Source organism: Panthera onca, chromosome C1 (genome assembly GCF_046562875.1).
Source record: "Panthera onca isolate mPanOnc1 chromosome C1, mPanOnc1 haplotype 2, whole genome shotgun sequence".
Classification (NCBI taxonomy): Eukaryota; Metazoa; Chordata; class Mammalia; order Carnivora; family Felidae; genus Panthera; species Panthera onca.
The window spans coordinates 89,972,530-89,998,956 of record NC_138346.1 but is presented as its reverse complement, the minus strand read 5'-3'; the positions used below and the strand labels follow the sequence as shown (position 1 = coordinate 89,998,956).

General features: G+C 33.8%; 1 protein-coding gene across 3 annotated transcripts in view; it reads right to left on the bottom strand.

The window, feature by feature from the left end:
- Positions 1-26,427, bottom strand: part of LRP1B (LDL receptor related protein 1B) — a 1,899,539-nt gene that overhangs the window by 324,438 nt on the left and 1,548,674 nt on the right. The window lies entirely within an intron of this gene.

Below are 26,427 nucleotides of genomic sequence, written 5' to 3'. Positions count from 1 at the left end.
AACACATTGAAGCCTCATTCTCCTTTCTTACAGATTTCTATTAATTTTTATTTGCTTCATCTAGTCCATATATTCTCCTCAATGTATTAACTTAGAATATTTTCTTTCCTTGAATTAAACATACTGTGTTTTTCTCCTTCAGTGTAAGAGTTTGCTGTTCTGAACCATATACTAGTGCAATTAGTAGTGAATTGACAAAAGATGTCACATACAAATAAAATCATTGCCACACAAGTTCATTTCCATGTTTCCTCCCACTTAGCCTATGATCAATAGAGATTTGCCACTGAAAAATGCAGAGGTTTATTGAGGTGTCAATTTTGAAAACAGAGCAGAGTACAACACTGTAAGAGTAGAAGCTTTTGGCATTGATCCATTTGTCAAACTTTTTAAATTAGTTTACATTTCCAGTACTATCTCTCAAGGTAATGAGGCTAGTAATGTCATATTTTTATAGCATTTCTGTGTTGACAAACTTTCATTTGTATTAAATAACCATGTCCAATATAGACTTCAGGATTTGCTAAGTCATTTACTTGATTCATTTAATTCCTTATTTTGAAGAATTTGTCCAAATCACTTCTTAGCCTTCCTTTTTTTGTCATAAATATTAGCAGGAAAAAATTATATAGTTGAATATAATTGCATCAATTTTTTAAATCTTAATATAAAAAATAAATATGACTTACTTGTTTTTATAAAGATATTTTGACCTTTCCCTATAATCTCACTCAAAATAATTGATTTTTAAAAATTTAACCTTGAAAAAATGTCATCATCAATAAGAAAAACAATAACTAAACTTTATAATAAATAAAAACTGGAGAGTCATTGCCAAATCAAATTTTCATGGTGATGAATACACCTAATCTCTTACTTGGTCTTTGAAAATCACCATTGAATATTATAATTTTGATCAGTAAAAAAAAAATTAACAAGTTTTAGGTACTATATTGTTATGGAGGAAAACACAAGGTGACAGATCTCAATTACACGGTTTGAGTATTTCTTTTTTCTAAGGAAGCTTAACCTAGAAAAAGCCAACATCTTTGGTTTTTCTTCACCTTTATTCTCATTTACAAAGACACAACCCTTTAGGTGAGGGCAGAAGAGTTTAATCAAATCTAATACAGGTAATATATTGGTGCTGATCACTCGACATGGTACCATCCAAGGTAGTCTGTGAGACTGACAAGGGAAATGAGTATTGAATAAGAAAATGAAGTTTGTACTGCTTTCCTCTCAACTCCCCCTTCAGCCTCCCAGGCCTTCTCTTACACACCAGTTGTGATCCCTCCTCCAGGCCTTCATATTAGCAGTTCTCTCTTCCCGGGACACCTTTCCACCATATACGCACCTGGCTACCTAGCTCTCTCATTTGCTTCAGGTATTTACTTTCATCATTCTTTCAATAAAGACTTTCTGGTCACTCTCTCAAAAATATCAATCTCTTTTTCCCAAGATGATTTTTGTGTAAGTATCACTGCCTAACTTACCATATATTTATTTATCTTGGTTAGTGTCTGTCTTCCTACTAGATATAATCTCACATGAGGGCATGAGTTGTTTTTGTCTGTTTTGTTTACTGCTGTGCTTTGGCAAGAGAAGGGAGATAAAAGAAGTTTCATGGCAAAAAGGAGACAAAGAAAAGAAGAAAGTGGGTAGGGAGGGAAGGAGAAGGAGGATCTCAAATTCTTTAAGGTGAATAAGAAAATTGCATACTATGCCTTTTTGGGAAAGTAAAACTTCCTTGGATTTCTCAGTGCTTCTGAGCACTTAGCCTTAAAGTGCCAAAGGCTAAAAAGCCTTAGCCTCCAGAAACACAGAAATGTATGCAATATAAATATGGAGAAAATTTGCTTTCCCTTTCCCAGAAATATTGTACTTCACATGCCATGCAAATTAGATTAATAGCCACTTTCTAGCTAGTTTCTCTGATCTGAAAGGATAATACAATTTACCTAAGAGGGTCAAGTGACAGCTCAGCCAAGTCCCTGTGTTAAGGCACAAGGTCCAAAAAAGATGACCACTATCTCAAAATGTCAAAAATGATGGATCCCCAAATTTAAATAAATTTCTGGGCCTTAAAAACTTGTGGCACTTAGGTATTATCTGGCCTTTGAAAGATATATTTATACTCCAAAAAGTTAGGATGAAAGGCCAGGACCAGTCTTAAAAGAGAGAAAAAAAATGTTTATCCTCTCTCCTTTTGGGAGGGAAAGATGGTCGCTCTCTCTCTTCTATATATAAATGAAAAAAAATCCATTCTTTTCTATTCCTGTCTATGGGATGTAACTTGCCACCCACAGTGAAAGATTCCATTGGTTCTCATTGTTTTGCTGCAGGTATAGATGTGGAAGACCAATTCTTGACTACTACTCTGGCTATCTGGTTGTATCAATAAAGAACTTGACCCAGTGCTTTATTATATTTACACACACACACACACACACACACACACACACACACACAAGTCTGGTAATATTAAATGTTGATGAGGGTCAAAAAATTCTTGCAATCAAATAATATGCATTTCACATAGCTCTCTATATAGATACAAAGAACAGAGAAAATAGATGACCACATATTATTGTGAGGCCTTGTGTGCCCAACTGGAGAAATGCTCTCAGCAGCCAAGATAAAGTAGTTTAAACCATGAAAGAAAAAGGGGTAATTTACACTTTATTCTAAATTAGAAAAAAATGATTGGACTCATGACAGAATAACTCTTTCCTTTTAAAGTAGCGGTATAACAGCCTATTAGGTAATTACTTTGATATTAAATGTCTATAATTTCAATTTCATGATAGCTTATAATGGCTCAGAGAACGAATGAGGAAATACAGATTAAGACTGTCATTATGTATTTACATAGTCAAAAAAACCCTTACGATTTGAATTTATAAAATGTTAATTCATATGAGTTATTTTTTTCTTTTTTTCTTTATAAAATAGTCCTTTGGGAGGGAATGAAAGCAAGAACACTGGGATTTCTCAATTTAAAAACTATTACTTCAAGAGTCTATGGGGAGGGCTGCTTCAGAAATATCTTCCAGCATTTGTCAATTTGTTTTCTTTCTTATTTTCCAAACTAAGCAATTGAAAATGTGTAAAGAGAAATAAAATATCGTGAAGCCCAGCTGTCTGTGGGACACATGTTTATGTCAGTCATCACACTCATGATCTATTGCTGCAATAAATCAAAAGAAGCACACTAGTTGTGTAATTTATTACAGCAGTATATCAGCAGGGTGAGGCCTCCAGGAACTGAGTTACAGACATGAACGTTGCATCATTGCTTTTATTTACTTCCTCTATTTAAGTTTGATATAAGAAGACAGAGTGGGGGGACCTAAGGTCGAAATTGAAAACTTCTTTTGCATAATTTTCAAAACAACTTTCAACATTTAAACCAAGGCAACATTATTAGTTTCCTGTGATTTGTTTTTCTATGGCAATTGTTGATAATTAAGTCTTCCTTTCATTCAACAAACATTTATTGAGCTAGATAAAAATTAATTAATTCATTAAATCTGTCTCATCATAAAGCTGGACCTATTTTATAACACCAGGGGCATTTGCACTCAAGCCCCATTCTCTGTTTCTTTGTTACCACAACTTACCTTGCCCCAGCCCCATACACTATTTCCCCTTCTAGGTCCAAGGTTTAAAAAAACATTTAACATATTGTGAGTAGCTTTGTCACATAATGCTTGAGAACTGCTTCAATACTTGTATTATATATTACAGATATCTATAAATCATCAAAATAGTTTGTGGTTAATAACATTTATACCCTTGCTACTAAAAGTATGGAAACATCTTAGGAATATAAAGTCTCTGGCTCTGAACAAGACCTACTAAGTCAAAATTTGCATTTTAATAACATCTCTGGTTGATCTGAATGCACATGAGAATTTGAGAAGCACTGGTTTGTTAAGTAACAAATTCTCCCAATCATTAGGTCTGTGTAATGTATCTTTGGGCCTAAGAACAAGATTGAAACATTTAAAACACACCAAAAAATGCTAATGCTTTCCTAAGACAAAACTGCTTGGGGAAAAGGTAGCAAATATACAAGGACAGTTTTGAAAAGATCATGGATTGTAAAATGACACATAGCAAGTGAAAAGACTCAATCCTTTGTGTCTTATGATTTTGATTTGATTACTGACCTCAAGTTAGCTAACTTTCAGTGCCTCACTTAGTAAAACTGAAAAAAGTTGCTTTGGTGATAATTATGTCAAACACAGACTAAAAGAGTTAGATACCCACTAAATGGCAGCTGTTATTAAAAAAAATATTTGATGGTTTTGAGCAGCTCAAATACACGAGTATTGTTACAAAAATTTGTAAGTTTTTGGAGGGTCAGAATAAAGCCAGTGGCACTATCCCTGGTCCTGAATGATCAGACTTTATTACTGAAATACTTTCTAGTCTTTAGTTACCTGACTTCTGTTGTGTAAGACGTCTTATGCACTTGGGATGAGCCCTGGGTGTTGTATGTAAATGATGCATCACTACATTCTACTCCTGAAACCAATGCTACACTGCATGTTAACTAACTTGAATTTTAAATAAATAAGTAAATAAATAAAGAAATAAATAACAAGTTCTAGAGACCTTTTCTATAACATTGTGCTTAGTCAACAATAGTGTATTGCATAATTGAAATTTGCCAAGAGAATAGATGTTAAATGTTATTCACACACAAATAATTGGTAACTATGTGAGGTAATAAATATGTTAGTTAGCTTGATTGTAGCAATCACTGAACAATGTATATGTTTATTAAAACACTACAATGTACACCTTAAATATATACATTTTAATTTGCTATTAAAACAAAAAGCACACCTCATGTAACACTTCATATCCTTTCAGCCACATTGGCTTTAAGACTTATCACCACTTTTCTTTCTTCTCTTTTCTTTTTCTATAGTCAATGTTATTAACAACTTCATGTAAGCATAGTGCTCTCACTTCATGCCTGTGCCTGGAGCCTCTGACCATTCCTCAGGTGGTGGGAAATTAATGGCCCATGGGTCAAATCTCCAAACATGAGGAAAGGACCAGAAGAAATATTTGTATCCTTCCCACTACACAACTTGTCAATGGAAACTCCTGAAGTGCGAGAGTTTATCTGGCTTCTCTGAAGACAGTTTCAAGAGATGATGAAATCCATTGCACCTGATCCCAAGAAGTTGTCAGCTCTATAGCACACCTCTTCCTATATGCCCTTTCTCCTTTTCAGACCATTCACTTCTTCCCTCACTACTACTTCCTGGGATTTCATACCTAGTAAAGAACTAGAATATGAACTCTCTTCTCAGGCTCTTTTTTTTTTTTTTTAATTAAATCTGAATGAGATAAATATTTTCACATATTTTTTGTCCTTATCTGAATACAACTTCTATTATCATTTGTTTTAAATTGTTCTTTTAATTGACACATTACCATAACGGAAATCCACTATCAGTTAGAAGAAACAGAATGCAACTCTAAAAATGTCCACAAAGAAATGGAAACAATACTATCAAGTTATAATTAGATGCTATTACCCACCAAACTGTAGTCTGAGTTCTCTCTTCCCTGCCCCCCACCCTCCAACTCAGTAATAGAGTAAGTGTCACAGGGGTGTTAAATATATACTAGCAACACAATTCACCTTGCTTCCTAAGTCAATCAGAAGTTTACAACAGAATTAAGAAGATAATGACTTTTCACACTAATGTATTAACTTTAAATTGGTGCTGTTTCTGCATACCACCTGCTATCATTGATAAAGTCCTACATTTGGGGGGGAAATATTCTGGGCACTGTGGACACCAAGATTTTGATAAATGCTACGCAAATTCATTCAGAAACTCTGAATCAGGTAAGAGAGATCCAAACTCTAAATGAAAAAAAAATGATATTCTCATTTAGTGTATGTTTGATTATATCTTGAGTAAACTCCTTTATGTTTATAGTAGCCTATAATAGTGAATCCAAATTTTTACTAGGCATAACAATCAACTGGGAACTTTAAAATTGAGATCCACATCTCATTCAGGAATTCTGATTTAAATTGTTCTTGAATGGGGTAGATATCAGTATTACACAAAAGCTCCCCATGGGATTCTAATGTGCAATTAAGAAATTGTTCTGCATATTCTAACATATCATTGATAAATTAAGACGTATATGCTCTTTCCTCCTGTCTGAGGCAGCATTATTCTGGGCATTTAGTTTTGATTCAAGTAATATGCCCTTTAATGTCTCTACCATTAAGCAGCTCCAGAGGTAGATGGTCTGGTCATCTGATAGCTTAGCTTTCTGAGGGGGCCAGTAGAAGCACACGAGGTACTGTTCCTGTTTCCCCACTGTACTGACCTCCAGGCTCCCAATACTGAGAATAGACACCTGGCTACTTTAGTCCTCAGTGTCTGGAATTAGGATCTTATCAGGATAAACTATTGACTATACAAATTTGCAGCTGCTACATTAGGATCACAGGATTCTGTTTGAATCTTGGTGGAAATATTAGCCTAAGAGTCTGCAGTAGTGCTTGCTTTTAGAAGTTCCTTCTTTCATGTGAGTAACTATTTAGTTTTACCACCCTCTAAGATATACCTTTACTCAACATTATTTACATTTTCATTCCATTTTTCTTTATTATTTTTTGATCTCTAATAATTAGGCAATAACTGAGCTTGTTTATCTTACTAACTTAATTTTAACTTAGTTTTAAATATTAGCTTGTCCTTTTAGTAATTTAACAACTTAATTGAAAATTATTAAATGTATTATATATCTTGATGGCCAACCATATTTTTTGATGATTTATTAGTCATGAGCTAGTAGAAATTACTTAGCATTTTGATTTTCATTAGCTTTTATATATTTTCAAAGCTCCCTGTGTAAACAAAAGATCTTGTTACAATAGCTTTGCAAATCTTAGGGCCATGCAAAATATCTATTTTTCATATTAAACAATTCTGTTCCCTTCAACTAAATCAAAGTAATATATAACTTCAAAGGTTTCCCTTAACGTCTTGGCTGCTGGGAAGCTCAGAAACAAGTGTATGTTTTTGTTTCTTATTACAGACATATTGTACCTGAGCTTTTATTTTAGATTAATTTAAATCATTTTTTTAAATAGTTTAAATAATAATTATTGTTTAAATAATAATTAAACCATAATTAATTTGTTTTAATAAGTTTTCTGGCATTGTAAAAGTTTTCAAGAGTCAAACACAGAAAGAAATTTCAAGATACTGTCTCAAGCTTAAATAAATTTATGTTGGTTTTTATGCATGCAATTAACAAGAAATACATTAAAACCATCTAGAGACAATGCAAAAACTTAACCAGAGGGGTGCCTAGTTGGCTCAGACAGTTGAATGTCCAACTCTTGATTTCAGTTCAGGTCATGATCCCAGGGTTGTGGGATGGAGTCCCACTTCAGGCTACATGCTAAGCCTGAAGCCTGCTTGAGATTCTATCTCTCTTTGCCTCTGCCCCCTCTAGTGCTTGCTGTCTCTCTCTCTCTTCACTCTCTCTCTCAAATTAAAAAAAATTAACTAGACATTCAGAGAAAAATTCATGTAAGCTAATTCAGAATCTCCTGAATTTAAATGTGAAGCTTTCCAATTTTCTACTTTCCCCCTTACATACTGATTTATTTCACCAAAGAAAATATTTTTAAAACTTTTTTGCACGCTTTGCCCTCTGTTTGGTTTCCAAGCAAAATTCATTAGGAAAAAATAGGTTCGTGTGTGTTTGCATGCACGTGCAAGACGGCTTTCCTTAGCTATCTGTTCTTTTTCTTTTTGCATATGAATTTCTACAATGAGGCAGGTGGGACAGGTGGCTGCTTTTGAAAATTTTGTCTGATGCTTAACAAATTGAAAGCTTCTAAGAAATACTAGATCAATCCATCAGTATCAGTATCAAATTCTGAAGGGACACCATTTATTTTCTGGGTGAATACACGAATTGCCCTGGATATTGACCATTTATTCTTTTCCAGAACACATCTCTTTTGAAAGAGCTCAGCTTCAGTTACACTTTAATTTGCATGACTAACCACGCTGAACCATCACTGAAATGTATGCGGATTTAAATCAAGGGGATTTGTTCAAAATAAATGCCATTAACCCTACTGCAATAACATTCTTATCTTACCAAATTGAAATATCAGTTGTACAGACTTCAGAAAATTACCCTGTATGGCTGACTGAGGCCCTCAAAATAGTTAATCTTTGATTTTGGTCTTTTTTTTAAAGCTGTTTACTTTTTATTTTATTTAGGAAAACATTATTTTAATTTCTCTTTAGTTATTCATCTATTTACTCATTGCTTCAGCAAATATTTGCTGAACATACCAATGCACCAGAGTTTGGGTTATTTGCTTTTGGAAATATAAAGATGAAAATGAATTCTATTCTTGAGATGTTAGTGATCCTACAGAAGAAACAATGAGGCACTTTATGATTTATTCTAATTGATATAACTCATGTTCAAACAAATGTACATGTGAGTGGTGAATGCAGTTACAAACTTTTAAATTGGGTATATTTTTTAACTTGCATTATTCAAGGAGAATTTTATAAAATTTAGCATTTGTTTACATTTGTTAGGTACCACTTTGCATATACTATTTTAAATCCTCAAAATACCTCTATGAGGCATAAATTATCAGTTCTATTTTACAGAAGAAACTAAGACATAGAAAGATTAAGAAAATGTCTTAACTAAACTAAACCATAGGTCAAGGATCCGAGTTTTAGACCGACGTCTATCTCTATAACCTAAACTTATTTATCTCTGCTATATCATACTGCTTTGTGAGAGGTGGTAAGTTTTATTTTGCAGCTAACATTGTCTGAGTGAATAAAATAATCAAGATATGGCATAATATTTTATACTTATTAATATGTAAAAAGATGTGTCCGAAGGCTCACCTATTTGAGTTCCACAAAATCAACGGCAGAATCACAAGAAGTTAGGGTTGGAAGAAAAATTTAAACATAGCTTAAAATGTAGAAACTGTGATTCAAAAGACTAAGTTAATTGCTAAAGATCACATCTCTGTAGAACCAGATTCAGGAATTAAACCAGTGTCATTAAACATCACTTTCAGACTTCTTTTCACTCCTTTCTCATTCTTTCTCAGATACTGGTATTTGGCAATGTCATATCATCATATAAACTTCATTGTATTCACTCTGTGCTAAATGTATCCATCCTGGTTACAGATGATAAAATGTAGACAGCACAATCCACCATCTTTATTTCTACAATATTTAGGTCTCATGGTGAACCACTGTTTCAATGTCTTTGGGCTCGGGCAAATTATGGCATATCATATGTACTTTAATAAATCTTATCCCATTTAAGCCCACTGGCAAAACATAGATATTCTGTTGTCTTAGAAATTTGTGGAACATGACTTTTATCTTTAAAAACATTTTATAAAACAATAAATAAGGTATTTCTATTTTTCTATTCTGAGTTTTTATAAATCTATAAGCACTGACTTTTGCTTCTGAGAAGGTGCACTAGACATATTTTTTTGATTCTTCTCACTAAGTACAACTAAAAACCTGGAAATTACATATATAACAAATGTAAGAAGACAAAAGTAGAGAGAAGAAGGCAGCATAGCTAGTGAACTTGGGACTAAGAAACAATATGTGGATGAGTTCCCTGGGCTTTATTTTTGCCTCATATAACCCAGACTTGGAACTGAGGAAGCTAACAACTCAGAAATGCCAATATGCATAGACAAACAATGACAAAAGCCTCCTCTCTCTAGGCAAAAGACCAGAAAAGATTATAACTAGAAGGCTCTATTCAATCCAAACACCACAAAAAAAACTGTGACCCATACACACCCACACCAGCAAAGGCCAAGTGGACAGCTGAAAGGCCAAGTGGACAGCCTGTGCTTAGACTCACATCTGGCTGTAGTGAGGTGCCCTCCCCTCTTCTGCAAGACTACTGTCCGAAGAAGCCTAATGGAGAATTAGGACTTTTAGTACCGTCCAGGAATAATTAAGCTAATCCACAGTGGTGACAGTGGAGATCAGCCTGAAGTTGTCACTCCCATCTTTGTCCAGAAGTAAAGAGACACACCATCGTGCCTTAGGTGTCAATACAGGCTGAGCGGGGGACTGTAGCTTCTACTTCACCTGGCACTAACAAGGCAAGACCTCACCTTCCTATGTCATAGTGATATCAGGGAAATCCAGTTAAAACAAAAGGCTTAAATAAGATGCAGAATTTCATACAATGAAAAAACAATGCCCAGGCTCAATGGAGAATCACTCATCATAACAAGAAATAGAAAGATCTCGAGAGACCTAGTCTGAGTGAGGAGTGTATTAATTTGTTCTATTTTTTCCATTAATATATAATAAATCTCTCCATGGAATTAATATATATTTTATGTCATCATTTGTAATGGATTCATAGAATTCTGTCTTCTTCTTACCGTTTTACCACCTTTTCCATTAACTCACTATTCTTAAAGATTAGAAAGTTAAATTCAGGTTATAATTTGAATAGCTATTCATGACCACGAACAATTAACAATTAAAATATACAAAAGCCAATACTGATATAATAATCTGAACATTAAACTGTATTGCTTGAATTCAAGGAAGTGTCAACAATAATAAAAAACCTGAGCTTCAGTAGCCCCTTCAGTATTCACTAGTCAATGGGCTTATTTGTAATATACTCAACTGCAATGTCTGTTATGTAACTGGCAACAGTGAGCATCAGTTATTAGCTAATCTGTTGAAACTGGGGTTCACAGAATGCTTCTGGCAACAAACATCCATTCTATTTTTTGTCTGTAGTCCTTATAGCTGTTCGTAGGTGCAGAATCCCATGTGTTTGAGGCATTCTAGATAGAAAAGAAAGATAACCTGCTGCCAGGAGACCTTTCTACATTTCTCACTTTAAAACAATTTCTTATCTTAGTGGTTCTCAATGGAAGCAGTCCATCCCTTTTGTGAGTTTTGGAAAGTTTTGGTTGGGTTTCACTTGATTGTGGGATGGGAGTTGGACAGAGACATAGGAGGCATTTGACTAGGAAATTCAGTGGTCAGGGACCAGAAATCTGGTTGTACTGCAATATACAGGGCAGTGTTGTAAAAGGAACTGAGACTCAGCCAAGTTTAAAATGTTCTATGAGATATTTACAACGGTGCAAATGTATTTACAATTACGTGAATCTAGACTTGAACTCAATTTTACATATGTACAAAAGTATTTTTTTACAGAGTCCTTTATTAATCACTTACTACTTTCAAGAAATGCAACTTCTACACAAATTGAGGGATGACTTCACTTCGCTTTGCTTAGATAATTATCAAGAACTTATTACCAATTTAAAAGAGTATCTAATCACTTCTTTCCATTTCCTCCTTTAGTTTGTACATTTATATATTGAACTATGTCCTATTTTATTATAAATTACTTCTCATAACTCCTTTATATCATAATCTATGTATTAAACTGAGTTTAGAAAATTTATCTATAAATATAGGTATAACATGGGGCGCCGGGTGGCTCAGTAAGTTGAGCGTCCAACTTCGGCTCAGGTCATGATCTCACAGTTCGTGAGTTCCAGCCCTGCATCGGGCTCTGTGCCGACAGCTCAGAGCCTGGAGCCTGCTTTGGATTCTGTCTGTCTGTCTGTCTGTCTCTCTCTCTCTCTCTGCCCCTCCCCTGCTCATGCTCTGTCTCTCTCTCTCTCTCAAAAATAAACATTAAATTTTTTTTAATTAAAAAAAAAGATAGGTATAATGCAACATTTCATTTTAGAATAGGAATGGGAACGTTACAGAACATTTTTTTTAATTAAAAAAAAGGTTATTGGCTCTCATAGAGAGTTGGAAACTATACTAATTAGCATTAGATACAATACACAGAAACATTAGAAAATAATGTAGCTTTTTTGGGCCTTGGTCTCCAAATCTACAGATTGTTCCAGTCAATGGTGGAAAATTTTTCAGTTCACTAAAACTTTTAGTGACTGCTAAAGCTGATGTTGATTTTAAACCAAAAATTAATTTTTTTTAAATCCAAATATTTTACATCTTTTAAAAATTAAAATCACAATGCCTGTTCTTTGGTGACAGGATTTTGACTTGATTAAGTAATTCAAACTTATGTTGTGAGAAAATTCACTTTTATAGGCATTAAAACTATTCTATAATTTTCAGAGTCCAGACATCTGTAGATTTCATAATATCATTAAAATGATATTATCAAAAGAGTAGATATCATAGACATAAATAAAGATTTGATAGAAATATATACAGGAAGGAAGGAAAGGAAAAAGGATGATAGACGTCTTTATTCACTTATGGAATGAAATAATTGATTTAATAAGTAGAAAAATATTTGGTGCTATAAAAAAGTAAAATATCTAATATACTTGTGATTGATATTACCTATAATTGACTAGTGTTTTTTTTAAACTTGTTTTCCTATTTTTAGTCAAAAGAGTTGATATCATCAGAATATATTTGTTTAGTAGGAAGATTATCCCATATCCTTCTCATTCTAAAGATGTATCTTAGGACTTAGTATTTTTGCTTTGGAATATACTCTGAAAAAAAACTTTGGACAAAGTTTCTCAAAGAATGTCAAAAATAAGAAACATCAGAATTGCAATTTCTAGGAACATGAACAGCATTTCTTTTGGAAAGGTTTGTGCCACTCAGGTAGCTGATGCCTTCCAAGAAATGATTAACACTTACAGGATTACTGGAGGGAGAAAGGCTATAATCACCTCGTCTTAGCCCTTGTTAATGTTAGTTATTGTTTCAGCTACTGGAACAACAAAAATGACAGATACAGAACAGAAATAAAACTGAAATGGAATGAAATTATTACCTATTTTTTTCTTTTGTTTTTTTAATTTTTTGTCCTAATAACTGGATCAGCCAGGAATATTAAATTATATACTGTTAAGCAGAGAATGCTTTCCTCAATAAATATGTAGGTAGAATCCCATGCAAGTTAATGTGGTATTTAAATTTAGAAAAACCTGGGGCACCTAGGTGGCTCAGTCAGGTGAGCATGTGACTTTAGCTCAGGTCATGATCTCACTGTTCATGAGTTTGAGCCCCGCGTCAGGCTCTGTGCTGAGAGCTCAGAGTCTGAAAACTGCTTCAAATTCTTTGTCTCCCTCTCTCTCTCCCCCTCACCTCCTCTCTCTCTCTCTCTCTCTCTGTCTCAAAAATAAATAAAGATTAGGGGCGCCTGGGTGGTGCAGTCGGTTAAGCGTCCGACTTCAGCCAGGTCACGATCTCGCGGTCCGTGAGTTCGAGCCCCGCGTCAGGCTCTGGGCTGATGGCTCGGAGCCTGGAGCCTGTTTCCGATTCTGTGTCTCCCTCTCTCTCTGCCCCTCCCCCGTTCATGCTCTGTCTCTCTCTGTCCCAAAAATAAATAAAAAACGTTGAAAAAAAAATTTTAAAAAAATAAATAAAGATTAAAAAAATTTAAGGTAGAAAAACCCAACAAATTATTATATTTATATCAGTACAAGTCAGACTTAAACCATGTATGCTTCCATTTTATTATGACCTCACTCTAAGGTAAAATAGAATATTAAAACCTAACTCAGAGTTTGGCAGAGAAATTAAATATGGATAAATTTTTTAAAGTAAATATTAGTAGATAATTAAATTTCAAAAGTTAAATTTATTTTTAAAAACAGATCTTTTTTTACTGATTTTTTCTAATTTTTGAAAAGATTTTTTTTCCCTAATCTACTGATTAGTTATGGATTACATAATTTTCCCTTGATGAACTAAATGATTAGTAAGTCATACACCAGTATTTTTCAAATTTCTACAATGCTTAAGCCCGTAGTACACAATCTTTAAAAAATAGTTTTCTTGGGGTGCCTGGGTGGCTTAGTTGGTTAAGTGTCTGACTCTTGATCTCAGCTCAGGTCTTGATCTCAGGGTCGTGTGTTCAAGCCCCATGTTGGTTGGACTCCACGCTAGGCATGAAGCCTACTTCAAAAACAGAAAACAAAACAAAACACTCTGCTATTTTCCTCATTGAAGATTTACAATGTGCATGAGAATATTAAAAGCTTTAAGATACAATGCAGTAAGTAACAATTTCCCTAGTTTCCCTGGGGACATTTGATCTCTCTCTCTCTCTCTCTCTCTCTCTCTCTGTCTCTCCCTCTCTCGTTCCACCTGCATTTCTTTGCTGTCATTTGTTTCACCCAAAATTAAACAAACAAACAAACCCCACACAATTATGCAAAGGAAATGTTCTTTTCTGCAATTATTATTTCTCTGGCCACTCCTTGATTTTGCCTTGTCTCTACCTTTTTTGACTTTACAGATTGAAATGTTTCATGTCTCTACTCGATATTTCATGGTCAGAATCTTAAGTCTTTCAAAGAAGTTTTAAACCTTCATAACTTTACTTTCTACTTCCTAAATGTCATTCCTTTTAATCCCATGGTTTTCCCCATCATACATTTCTGCAGTGCCTTTTACAATACATGCCAAAATATAAAAAATAAAATTCATTACGTTGGTTTGCTGACCTGTTTAAAAAAACTATATACAAATTCAAAAGATATATATCAATCACATTAGTATGGTTGCCCAAGGGTAGCAAAATAGGAGTGAGGAATGAATAGGAAACACATACACACACACACACACACACACACACACACACACACACAGAAGGAACAAGCACAGATGCTCAATTGAAGTCTAATGAATGATCTCAACTGGCTACATAGGAATTATTCAGATATGGAGCGCTTAGCTTCTATGAGAATCTAAGAAGAAATCTGCTCTAAAAGGTATCCTTTGATTTCTAAGGCTTCAACTAAAAGGCACAGGCACAATTCAAATTAACAATTGATACTGGTCAAACATTTCTACATATAAGTTAGTTAAAAGATATAACTGAGAAAAACCAAAAGTCCTAAATGGATAGGGTATCAAAAAAACTGTTCTGTTTATTCAACAGTAATCATATAACAAGATAGTTTCTAGTGTTGTAAGACTTCTATAGTATTAGGCTATATATTCCTAGAATATTTTTTCAGAATAAATATGATTCTTTTCTTCAAGGGAAATATGTTGTTACTAAATTTTTAAACTTAAGCCAGATTGCATCTTTGACCTTTTCTAAAGACAACAAGAGATGACCTAGCTCCCCACTTAAACTTTTAGTCTTATAGTTCTATGGCTATATTAATAACAGATTACAAAAACAGCTAATTAATCATTAAAATAGGCAATTAAAGGTATAATAGATACCCAGAAATTGAAGTCAATTTATAAAATGGCATTCAGGAATAAATAGCTCATATTCTGGTTACAAAATAATAATTAAAACATAAGAGACAGTGGATACTGTAAAGTATACAATTTAATGATAATTCCATGTCACTGACCACAAACACTATGGCATAGCAACCACAGGATCCTGATAACTGGCAAAAGAATGAGGTAACTTTGGACCCATACATATGCCTTTATCCAATGAACATGGTAAAGTAATGGAACATAAAGACTGAAGGTAATGAAAATTGAGTTTTTATGTGTTATTTATTGGAGGATGGGTTACATACACCCAGGGAAACAAAAATTTTTCAGTGTTTTCTTTGCATTTCAAATTATCACGGTCAGGTCATCATGGAGGGCCATTTAACCAAGCAATTTTCTTAGATAATACCATTATTAAAGTAAACAAAGACATAGAAAATTCTGCCTTTTTTGGTAAAGACTAACTCTAGCCCTAAATCCATGTGACATCTATAGAAAGGTCAGATCCTAACTGTTTCCTTAACTGCATGGAGACTTGAATTATATCTCGTGTATGCAAAAATATTGTACAAAGTAAATTAACTTAACCAAAGTGGTAATGTCTATCTTGAAAATGACAATTTTAACTAAGAATTTCACTAAGTATTTGAAGTATTTTTCAGAGGAAAAAAAAAAAAAAGAAAGAAAGAAAAACTGATTGGTTCAGGTTTATTTCAGAAGCCTAAATTGAGACCTAAAAACAGAATTCATGAATAAATTTTGCCTTAAAAAGGAAAAAAAAATGCTTAAAACTAAAATAAGTTGTCTCATCAAGTACCTTCAGTGAAATCAAAAATGAAAATGTTCAAAGGTGTGCTTAGAGAATCATCTGGCAGAAATGGTGAGGTGGGGAGTGTTCATTATTATGTATAAAAACAAATAACAGTTAAAATCAACACAAATAATGTTTTCTAATTTTGTGAAAATTAGAAGTCACTGTGAATTTAAATATGTAGAAAAGATGAGCCATGTCCTTAAATCTAGTTAAGTGGATAAAATATATGTTCATTCAAAGATGGCTAACAATACCAAAATAAATATTTGACATTTCAATTATAATTCTTAATATTGAGGTCAAATTTTATTTTCAAAACAGAATTGCAGTTATTAATTTACCTCCAACCTTTTCTTATTCTGAAGACCTTAAATTCATACACAGAGGATTATTTAAAAAAAGAAAAAAAAACTAGTTTTCTTTTTCTATAAAACAGGACTTTAGGAACAGTGTCATGAGTTAAGTGCTAGTATCTACATTTGCCTTGGAACAGCCTTGAAAACATACAAACAAATAAATCAAACAAACAAACAAACAACAATCCACCCACAAGCCAGTATGCACAGAGATCAGTCTTCTTCCACTTACTACATTAAAATAAAACATTGTTCAGCTTATCTTCAAGTAAGAAATCTGTGACATAGGTAGCCTGGAAAAATCATTATCTTGAAAAATAATCACTCTGTCTTTAAGGAGGGATTATGGGGGAGAAATATTAGTTGGGACTTTTATGGCTTTCGGAAGGAAGTAGGGGAAGGGACACTTTTATAAATAGCTATTAAGTATTTTTTTCATTGGCCTGAAATTTTGAGGTTCCTTATTATAATAATTTTAATGAAACTAAGATAAATGCAATAATGGAAAATTTGGAATCATCTAAGTCCTGTTTCCACTGCATTTGCACTGAAACAGAGAGAGAGATGGCCAAGACAGCACACCTGCTCCCTCTAAAGTGGTTCCTACACCACTGCATTTACTGAGTGGCCTCAGGTGAATGATGACACCCCAATGCAACTCCCATGCTGCTGCACCCAGCGGCAGCATTGCCTAGGACCAGCACACCCTCAAAGCAGCTCCCCCTCGCGGCATCCTGCAGGTGGCCTCAGCCTGGACTGGTGCTACCCCCAAAATGGCTCCTACTCCAGGGTGTGAGAGACAACCCCACCCACAAGTGTGCCCACAGCAGTCTCAACTCAGCCACAAGAGAATGGCACACAGGGGTTACCACTGGAGCACCTGATTCCAGTGACCAGAGGGGAATGTTCTTCTGGGCTCCATAGGATACCTTCCACATAAAGCCACTACTTTCAACACTAGGAGATATAGTTGGTCTACCCAATATATAGAAATAAACACAGAGAGTCAGGCAAAATGAGGAGACAGAGGAATATATTCTAATTTAAGTAAAAGAGGAAACCTCAGAGGAAAAAACAAAACAAACCAAAACAGAAACTGAACTGAATTGAGAAAAGCAATCTATCTAATAAAGAGTTCAAAGTAATGGTCATAAAGACACTCACAGAACTCAGAAGAAAGGATGAAAACGATGAGAACTTTAAGAATGAGACAGAGAGTATACTTTTAGAAATCAGAACTGAAGAATATAATACAAACATTTAAGAAATAATAGCTAAAACTTCCCTAATCTAGGTAAGGAAACAGACTTCTAGAGAGCTCCAAACCAAATGAACCCAAAGAAGTCTACACCAAGACATGTTATAATTAAAATGTCAAAATTTAAAAATGGAGAATCTTAAAAGCAATATGACAAAAGTAACTAGTTACATACAAGGCAACCCTAAGACAATCAGTGAATTTTTCAGCAAAAAATGTGTAGGCTGGAAGGGAGTAGCCCAATATATTCAAAGTGCTGGAAAAAACAAAACAAAAACAAAAACAAAAAACCTTACAACCAAAAATACTCTACCTGGCAAGATTTTAATTCAGAATTGAAGGAGAGATAAAGAGTTTCTCAGACAAAGTTAAGGTAGCTCATCACAACTAAATCGGCCTTACAAAAAATGTGAAAGGGACCTCTTATTTTTTAATGTTTATTGACTTATTTTGAGAGAGAGTGGGGCAGAGAGAGAATCCCAAGCAAGTTCCATGCTGTCAGCACAAAGCCAAACCGAGGGCTCGATCTCATGAACCATGAGATCATGACCTAAGACGAAATCAAGAGTTGGTTGCTTAACTGACTGAGCCACTCAGGCAGCCGACAGAGTGACTTCTTTAAAAAGAAGAAGAGGCCATAACTAGACATAAGAAAATTATAAAAGAAAAAAACTCTTACTAAAGTAAATATATAATAAAGGTAGTAGATCAACCACTTATAAAGCTAGTATGAAGGGTAAATGACAAAAGGAATAAAATCAACTATAGGTACAGCAATTAGTTAAAGAATACACAGGGGCACCTGGGTGGTTCAGTTGGTTGAGCATCTGACTTTGGCTCAGGTCATGAGATCTCACAGTTCACGAGTTCGAGCCCCACATTGGGCTTGCTGCTGTCAATGCAGAGCCTGCTTCAGATCCTCTGTCTATTTCTCTCTCTGCTCCTCTTTCTTTCTCAAAAATAAACATTAAAAAAATACTCAAAATTTAAAGATGTAAAGTATGACCTGAAAACTATAAAACATGGTTAGATAGTACTAACTTAGTGTTTTAGAACGTGTTTTGTATTTTTTTAATTTTATTTAAAAATCTTTAAGTTTATTTATTTGAGAGTGAGACAGAGAGAGCAGGCAAAGGAGGGGCAGAGAGAAATGGAGAGAGAATCCCAAGCAAGCTCCATGCTGTCAGTGCGGAGCCTGATATGGGGCTTGAACCCACAAACCTCAGGATCATGACCTGAGCCAAAACCAAATGTCAAATACTTAACTGACTGAGTCACCCAGCTGCCCCTTTTTATTTTAGAGAAAGAGAGCATGAGTGAGTTGGGGAGAGGGGCAGAGAGAGAGAGAAATGATCTTTTTTTTTTTTTTTCTTTTTTGAAAGGTTATTTATTTATTTTGAGAGACAGAAAAAGAGAGAGAGAGGTCATAAACATGGGAGGGGCAGAAAGAAAAGGAGAGAGAGAATCCCAAGCAGGCTCTGTGCTGTCAGTGAAGAGCCCTACATGGGCCTGGAACTCATCATAAACTGTGAGATTATGACCTAAGCTGAAATCAAGAGTCAGATGCTTAATCGACTGAGCCATCCAGGCATCCCAAGAGAGAGAGAATCTTAAGCAGGCTCCACACCCATCACAGAGCCTGATGTGGGGCTCAATCCCACAATCTAGCGATCTTGACCTGAGCCAAAATCAAGAGTCAGACACCCAACTGACTGAGCCACCCAGGCGCCCTTAGAATATGTTTGATCTTAAGGGACCCTCAACTTAAAGTAGACTTATTATATGTAATATATACTTCCGTATATTACATATATATTATATATTACACATATGTAATATAGACACATATAATATATATGAAATATATATGTATATAACATATATGTAATATATATATATATATAATAGTGTAATATATATGAACACCAATGTAACCACAAATGAAAAACTATATAATTATACAAACAATGAAGAGTAAGTAATCTAAACATGACACTAAAGAACATCAATCATAAGGGAAGAAAGCAAGAGAAGAAGAAAAGGACATGAACTACAAAAAACAGTTAGAAAACAATTAACAAAATGGCAATTACATACCTATCAATAATTACTATAATTACTACAAATGTAAATGTACTAAATGTGTCAATCAAAAGACATAGAATGGGTGGCATTGGTGGTACAATGTTGAGCATACTACCTTCCAAAAGACATAGGTGAATAGATTAAAAAAGAAAAGTTCCATGTCTATGTTGTCTACAAGACAGTCACTTCAGACCTACAGACATACAGGATGAAAGTAAAGGGATGGAAAGAGATATCTCCATGCAAATGGAAGCAAAAAGAAATGTGGGTAACAATACTTATAGCAGACAAAAACAGACTTTAAAACAAACTATAACAAGAAACAAAGAGGACATGACATGATGATAAAGGGAAAAATCCCCCAAGAGAATATACCGATTGTAAATATATCTATTCACCTAACACTGGAGTACCTAAAAATTTAAAGTAAATATTAACAGACATAAAGGGAGAAATTGATAGTAATACAGTCATAGTAGGAGATTTTAACACCCCAGATACATCAATGAATAGATTATCCAGACAGAAAATAAATAAGGAAACATTGGCCTTCAACTACATTAGAACAGATGGACTTCATAGATATATACAGAACATTCCATCCCCAAACTGCCAAATATATTGCTTTCAAGTGCACATGAAACATTCTCCAGGATAGGTCACATGTTAGGCTACAAAACCAGTCTCAATAAGTTTAAGAAGTATTTTTCCTTACCACAATGGTAGGAAACTAGAAATCAGTTACAAGAGAAAAAGTAAAATTTCACAAAAATGTACAGATTGAACAACGCTACTAAGCAATGAGTCAATGAAGAAATTAAAGAGGAAATAAAAAAATACATGGGGACAAGTGAAATTGGACACAAAAAACTCTAAAATCTATGGGACTCGGCAAAAAAAAAAAAAAAAATTTCTAAGAGGGAAGTTTAGAAGCGATGCAGTCCTACCTTGAGAAACAAGAAAACTTCAAATAAACACCTAACCTTATATATATATATAGGAACCAGAAAAGAACAAACAAAGCCCAAAATTAGTAAAAGGAAGATAATAATAAACATCAGAGCAGAAATAAATGACATAAAGACAAAAAAATAGAAAAGATCAATACAACTAAAATAAAGTTCTTTAAAAGGCTAAACATAATTGAGGCATCTGGGTGACTCAGCAGGTTAAGCAACTGACTTTGGCTCAGGTCATGATCTCATTGCTCATGAGTTGGAGCTCTGCGTCAGGCTCTGTGTTGACAGCTCAGGGCCTGGAGCCTGCTTCGGATTCTGTGTCTCCCTCTCTCTCTGCCCCTCCCCTGCTCACGCTGCCTCTCTCTCTTTCTTTCTCTCAAAAAGAAATAAGCATTAAAAAAAGTAAGGAAGAAAAAGACTAAACAAAATTAATAATCTTTAGCCAAATTCATCAAGAAAAAAAAGAGGAGCTAAATACATACAATTTGAAATCAAAGAGTCCAAGTTACAACTAACAACACAGAAATACAAAGGATTATAAGAAACTACTAAGAATAATTGTATGCCAACAAATTGGACAACCTAGAAGAAAAAGGATAAATTCCTAGAAATGTACAATCTTCTAAGACTGAATCAGAAAAAAAAAAAAAATAGAAAAAATGTGAACAGAAGGATTACTAGCAAACTGAATGAGTAATCAAAAACCTCCCAAAAAACATTTTACTAAACATATGAAGAACAGTTAATACCTATTCTTCTCAAACTATTCCAAAAAGTTAAAGAGGAAGGGATGCTTCCAAATTTATTCTACGAGGGCAGCATTATTCTGATACCAAAACCAGACAAAGGCACTGCAAAAACGAGAAAATTACAGCCCGATATCCTTCATAAACATACATGTCAAAATTCTCAACAAAATATTGAATTCAAATAAAAAGGGCAAGAGGACATGAATAGACAGACATGTTTTCAAAGAATATACAGATGTATGCCAAAACATACATGAAAAGATGCTCAACATCACTAATCATCAGGGAAATACAAATCAAAACCAGAATAAAATATTAGCTCATTCCTGCCAGAATGGCTAGTATCAAAAGCAAACAAACAAACAAGAAATATTAAGTGTTAGCAAGGTTGTGGAGAAATGGAAACGGTCATGTGCTGATGGTGATGCAGCCAGTATGGAAATGAATATGGAGGTTCCTCAGAAAATTGAAAATAAAAATCCATATAATTCAGCAATTCCACTTCTGCATATTTATCCAAAGAAAACAAAAACACTAATTTGAAAAGATATAGGCACCCATATGTTCATTGCAGTATTATTTACAATTGCCAAGATGTGTAAGCTACATAAGTGTCCATTGATATATCAGTGCATAAAGAATATGTGATATATATAAATATAAACATAAAAATAAATATAAATAATATAAGTATGTGGTGGCAGTGAGAATATTTAAAATCTCTTTCAGCAGCTTCATACATAACAATACAGTATTGTTAAATACAGCCAGCTAGAAAGTATCCTGGTTTAGACAGGAGTGCAAAATGGAGAGGTGAAATCTTTACTGGTATATAACTCAGCCATAAAAAAGAAGAATCTTGTGCCTGTTGTGAAAACATAGATGGACCTAGAGGGTATTATGCTACATGAAATAAGTCAGAGAAAGTCAAATACTGTATGCTCCCATTTACATGTGGAACCTAAAGAACAAATCATCAAACAAAACAAAAATAGACTCACAGAATAGACAAAATCTTTAAAAGAGTTAATAAATAGTCTCTAGATTAAATTTTGAAAACAACATTAGAGGATTTTAAAAATCTATTGTTCATTGTATTACCAAAACATTACATTTATCTTAAATTAAGTAGAAATCAATGAAAATAAAGATAAGGAAATCTAGATGGCTATAACAATGTAATAAATTTTGAAATATTTTCTCAGTTTTTGGATCTGATAGTTTTTTTTTGATGATGATGATAAAGCTACTTTATGGAAGAAGTAGAGGAAAAGTATATGTAATTCTTTGTTATTTGAGACAAAATTGGTTGGTGTCCTATGCAGGAATAAAACCATAACCGTTAAACTAATGCTCTCTTGCCAACACTTAACATCTCTACAGGAAAGAAACCTTTTTCCCCCAATTTTATTGAAATATAATTAACATATATTATTGTGTAAGTTTAAAGTACAAGATGATGATCTGATATTGTATATGTTGCAAAATGATTACCACAATGAGTTTAGTTAATGCATCCATCACCTCATATAGTTAGAATTTGTGTATGTGTGTGATGGTGGTGAGAATATTTAAAATCTCTTTCAGCAACTTCAAATATACAATACAATATTCTTAACTATAGCCAGCCAGAAAGTATACTGGTTTATACAGGGATACAAAGTGGAGAGTTGAAACTTTAACTAGGCATATATATATTTTTTTAATGTCAAAAGAAATCCTTTAAGTTATATTAGAGATCTGATGACTGAACCCCTTAGAGTAACTATAATTACTATACATAAGAATATACTGTGGGGATAAAAGCAAAGAGGTATACAAAAAAATAAATTGAAGTGGATAAAGCATTACTATAAGGCCCTATGGAAGCATTTTCTGTATCAGGACATAGGAGAAAATAATACCACATCCAGACAATTATTTTCCTGTTTTCCTATTTTTTTGAAATGCATTATCGAATAAGTTCATTTAGAGTTTCTTTGGTGTATTCTAAGGGATATACTTTTTGTATTTTATCCTCATAATAACCCTGAAAGTTAGGTAGAGTTAGTTTCGCATATTGGAAAACTAAAATTTATGAAGATTAATGATTTGCTTGAGGTCACGTGGCCCTTATTGTTATTTTTTTTTACTGATGATAGCAAATTTTCATCTAATAGCTACTATTTTATTTTGTTAAAAAATGTATTTAATTTATTTAAATTAAGAAGAAAAGAAATACAATTTACCCATTTCTCCCATCTCCAACCACCTCTTGTAACCACCAATCTGTTCTCTGTATCTGTGAGCATGTTTTTTAAATACATTTTTTATTGTGGATATTAATTTTGTTAATAACTAATATATGTGTACAAGGGAAGAAGGAACATAGTTGCAGAAAATGGGGTAGAAAAACCCAGAGGATATCTTCCAAACCAAGGCATGAGGCAAAGGCCCTAGGGATAAAAAACATTATCTTGATACAGAGCAGCTGAACATGATGAGCACTGAAAGAAATCTGTGGAAGTAAAGAATATTCTAAGGTGAAAAACGTCAGGCAGGACAGCAGGCAACATAAGCATGGCCACTCATAAGTATGGCCACTAAAGCTGTGCTAACACAAATAACATAGCAATGTTGCCCCTCTCCACAACTCAACTACCCTCACAAACAAAATAAGTAGGCTGCTGCTGCTGCTGCTTCCTCTCCTTTTTTTTTTTGTTTTTTTGTTTGTTTGTTTGTTTGTTTGTTTTTGTAGACTGCTTCTTAAAGTCACTGAACAATACACAATATCCTCTGGTGTGAATATGTAAAAATATGACTTCTATGAGGTTGTTTTGTTAGTTTGTTTTTTATGATTCCACATGTAAGAGAGGTCATAAAATATTTGTCTTTTTCTGACTTATTTCACTTAGCAGAAGGCCATCAAGTTCCATCCACACTATTGCAAGTGGCAAATATCACTCTTTTTGATGGCTGAATAATATTCCATTGTACAAATATACCATATTTCTTTATTCATTCGCCTACAGATGGACGCTTGGGTTGCTAACACATCTTGCCTTTTGTAAATAATGCTGCAATCAACATAGGGGTCCATATACCTTTTCAAATTTGTATTTTTGTTTTGTTGTTTTAAATACTCAGGATTGCTCAATTATGTGGTATTTCTATTTTTAATTTTTTGAGGAACCTCCATACCATTTTCCATAGTGGCTGCACCAATTTACATTTTCAACATCAGTACATAGTGTTCCTCTTTGTCTACATCCTCTCCAACACTTATTTCTTGTCCTTTTGTCACGAGCCATTCTAACAGGTAAGAGGTAATATCTCATTGTGGTTTTGATTTGCATTTTCCTGATGATTAATAATGTTGAGCATCTTTTCATATGTTTGTTGACCATCTGTACATCTTTTTGGGAAAAATGTTTATTCCATTCTTCTGCCCATTTTTCTTAATCAGATTGTTTGTATTTTTGCTATTGAGTTGTGTGAGTTTCTCTTATTTTGGATATTATCCCACATGGATTTTAATGGGAAAAGATAGATCAAGAATTTGATTACAGCTATTGCCTTTACACAAATTGAACTCATCAGGTCTTAGCTCATTATTCTCACGTTCCTTAAGCACTCAACTGTCCTACATCAGTACTACGCAAAGTACTCACTCCACAATTAGATGAGGTACCTGTACTAGAATGTAAATCAATATATTTCTTCTTTATTCAAGAAACTCTCTATCTCTCTCTGTTTCTGCCTCTCTCTCACACACACGTAGACATAAACATATCTATAGCTACATATAACAATATATATACATATATGTGTATATATAATTAGTTGCACAGGGAAATTTTTCTGTATCTATAATATATTAATATATAATGCATATTTATACACATATATAATATATAGGCATATATGTATATATCTTTATAGGCATACCTTCAATTAAATTAAACCATACGCTTAATGATAGAGATTAGGCATTAACAAACTATGGCATGCTAGCTGATTGCTTGTTTGTGTAAATCAAGTTTTACTGAAATACTGTCACACCCATTCATTTACATATTCCCTACATCTGCTTTTAGTACTTTGAGGCATTATAGTTGTGTAGAGACAATATGGCACACAAAGCTTAAAATATTTACTATGTGGCCCTTTAGGAAATGCAATGGAGGAGTAAAGAGCCTCAGGATCATTTTGTCCTTCAGGCATGCACCATGCTGGGGCTGAACAGGTAAAGGTTTCTCCAGCCCTATTACCACCAAGATCTCAACTTCCTGAGCCCTGAGCATTCCCAGTTTCCAAAGACTACTTCCAAAGACTACTTCCAAAGACTACTAGGGTAAGTTGGGAACACTAGACTCTGACTATTCTATGGGCCCTAAATACCTGCTGTAAAGGCTCTACAGGGGCAACATAAAGACTGTTCCATTAACATTATTTGGAACTCAGAGGAAAGAGAGAACATGCATGACTATGAAAGGATTCCCATTCTTCTCTCCTCAAAACTTTTTGGGTTGCTTTATGGACCCAAGCACAGAAAGAGGATTATTTTCTTCTTTTCCAATGTTCTTTTATCCTAGGGCAGCAAACCAATTTCATTTCACATTAAAAAACAAAACAAAACAAAAAAACTAATAATAAAGCTTATGCAATCACTCTAACAATTCCATTTCAATTAATAATTAGGAAAAACTCAGTTATTGTTTCTTTAGAATAAAGTTTGTAAGAGTTACACTGTCTCTATGGTAGCAAATGCACTTGAACAAATTTTTCAAAATTATATCCACAGTCTTCTTTTTCATTTTATATTCAGTTGGATTGGTTCAAACAATTCCATATTTTGAAATCCCTTGATAGGCATATTTCAGACAAGCAAAAAGCATATTTCTTTCAAATGT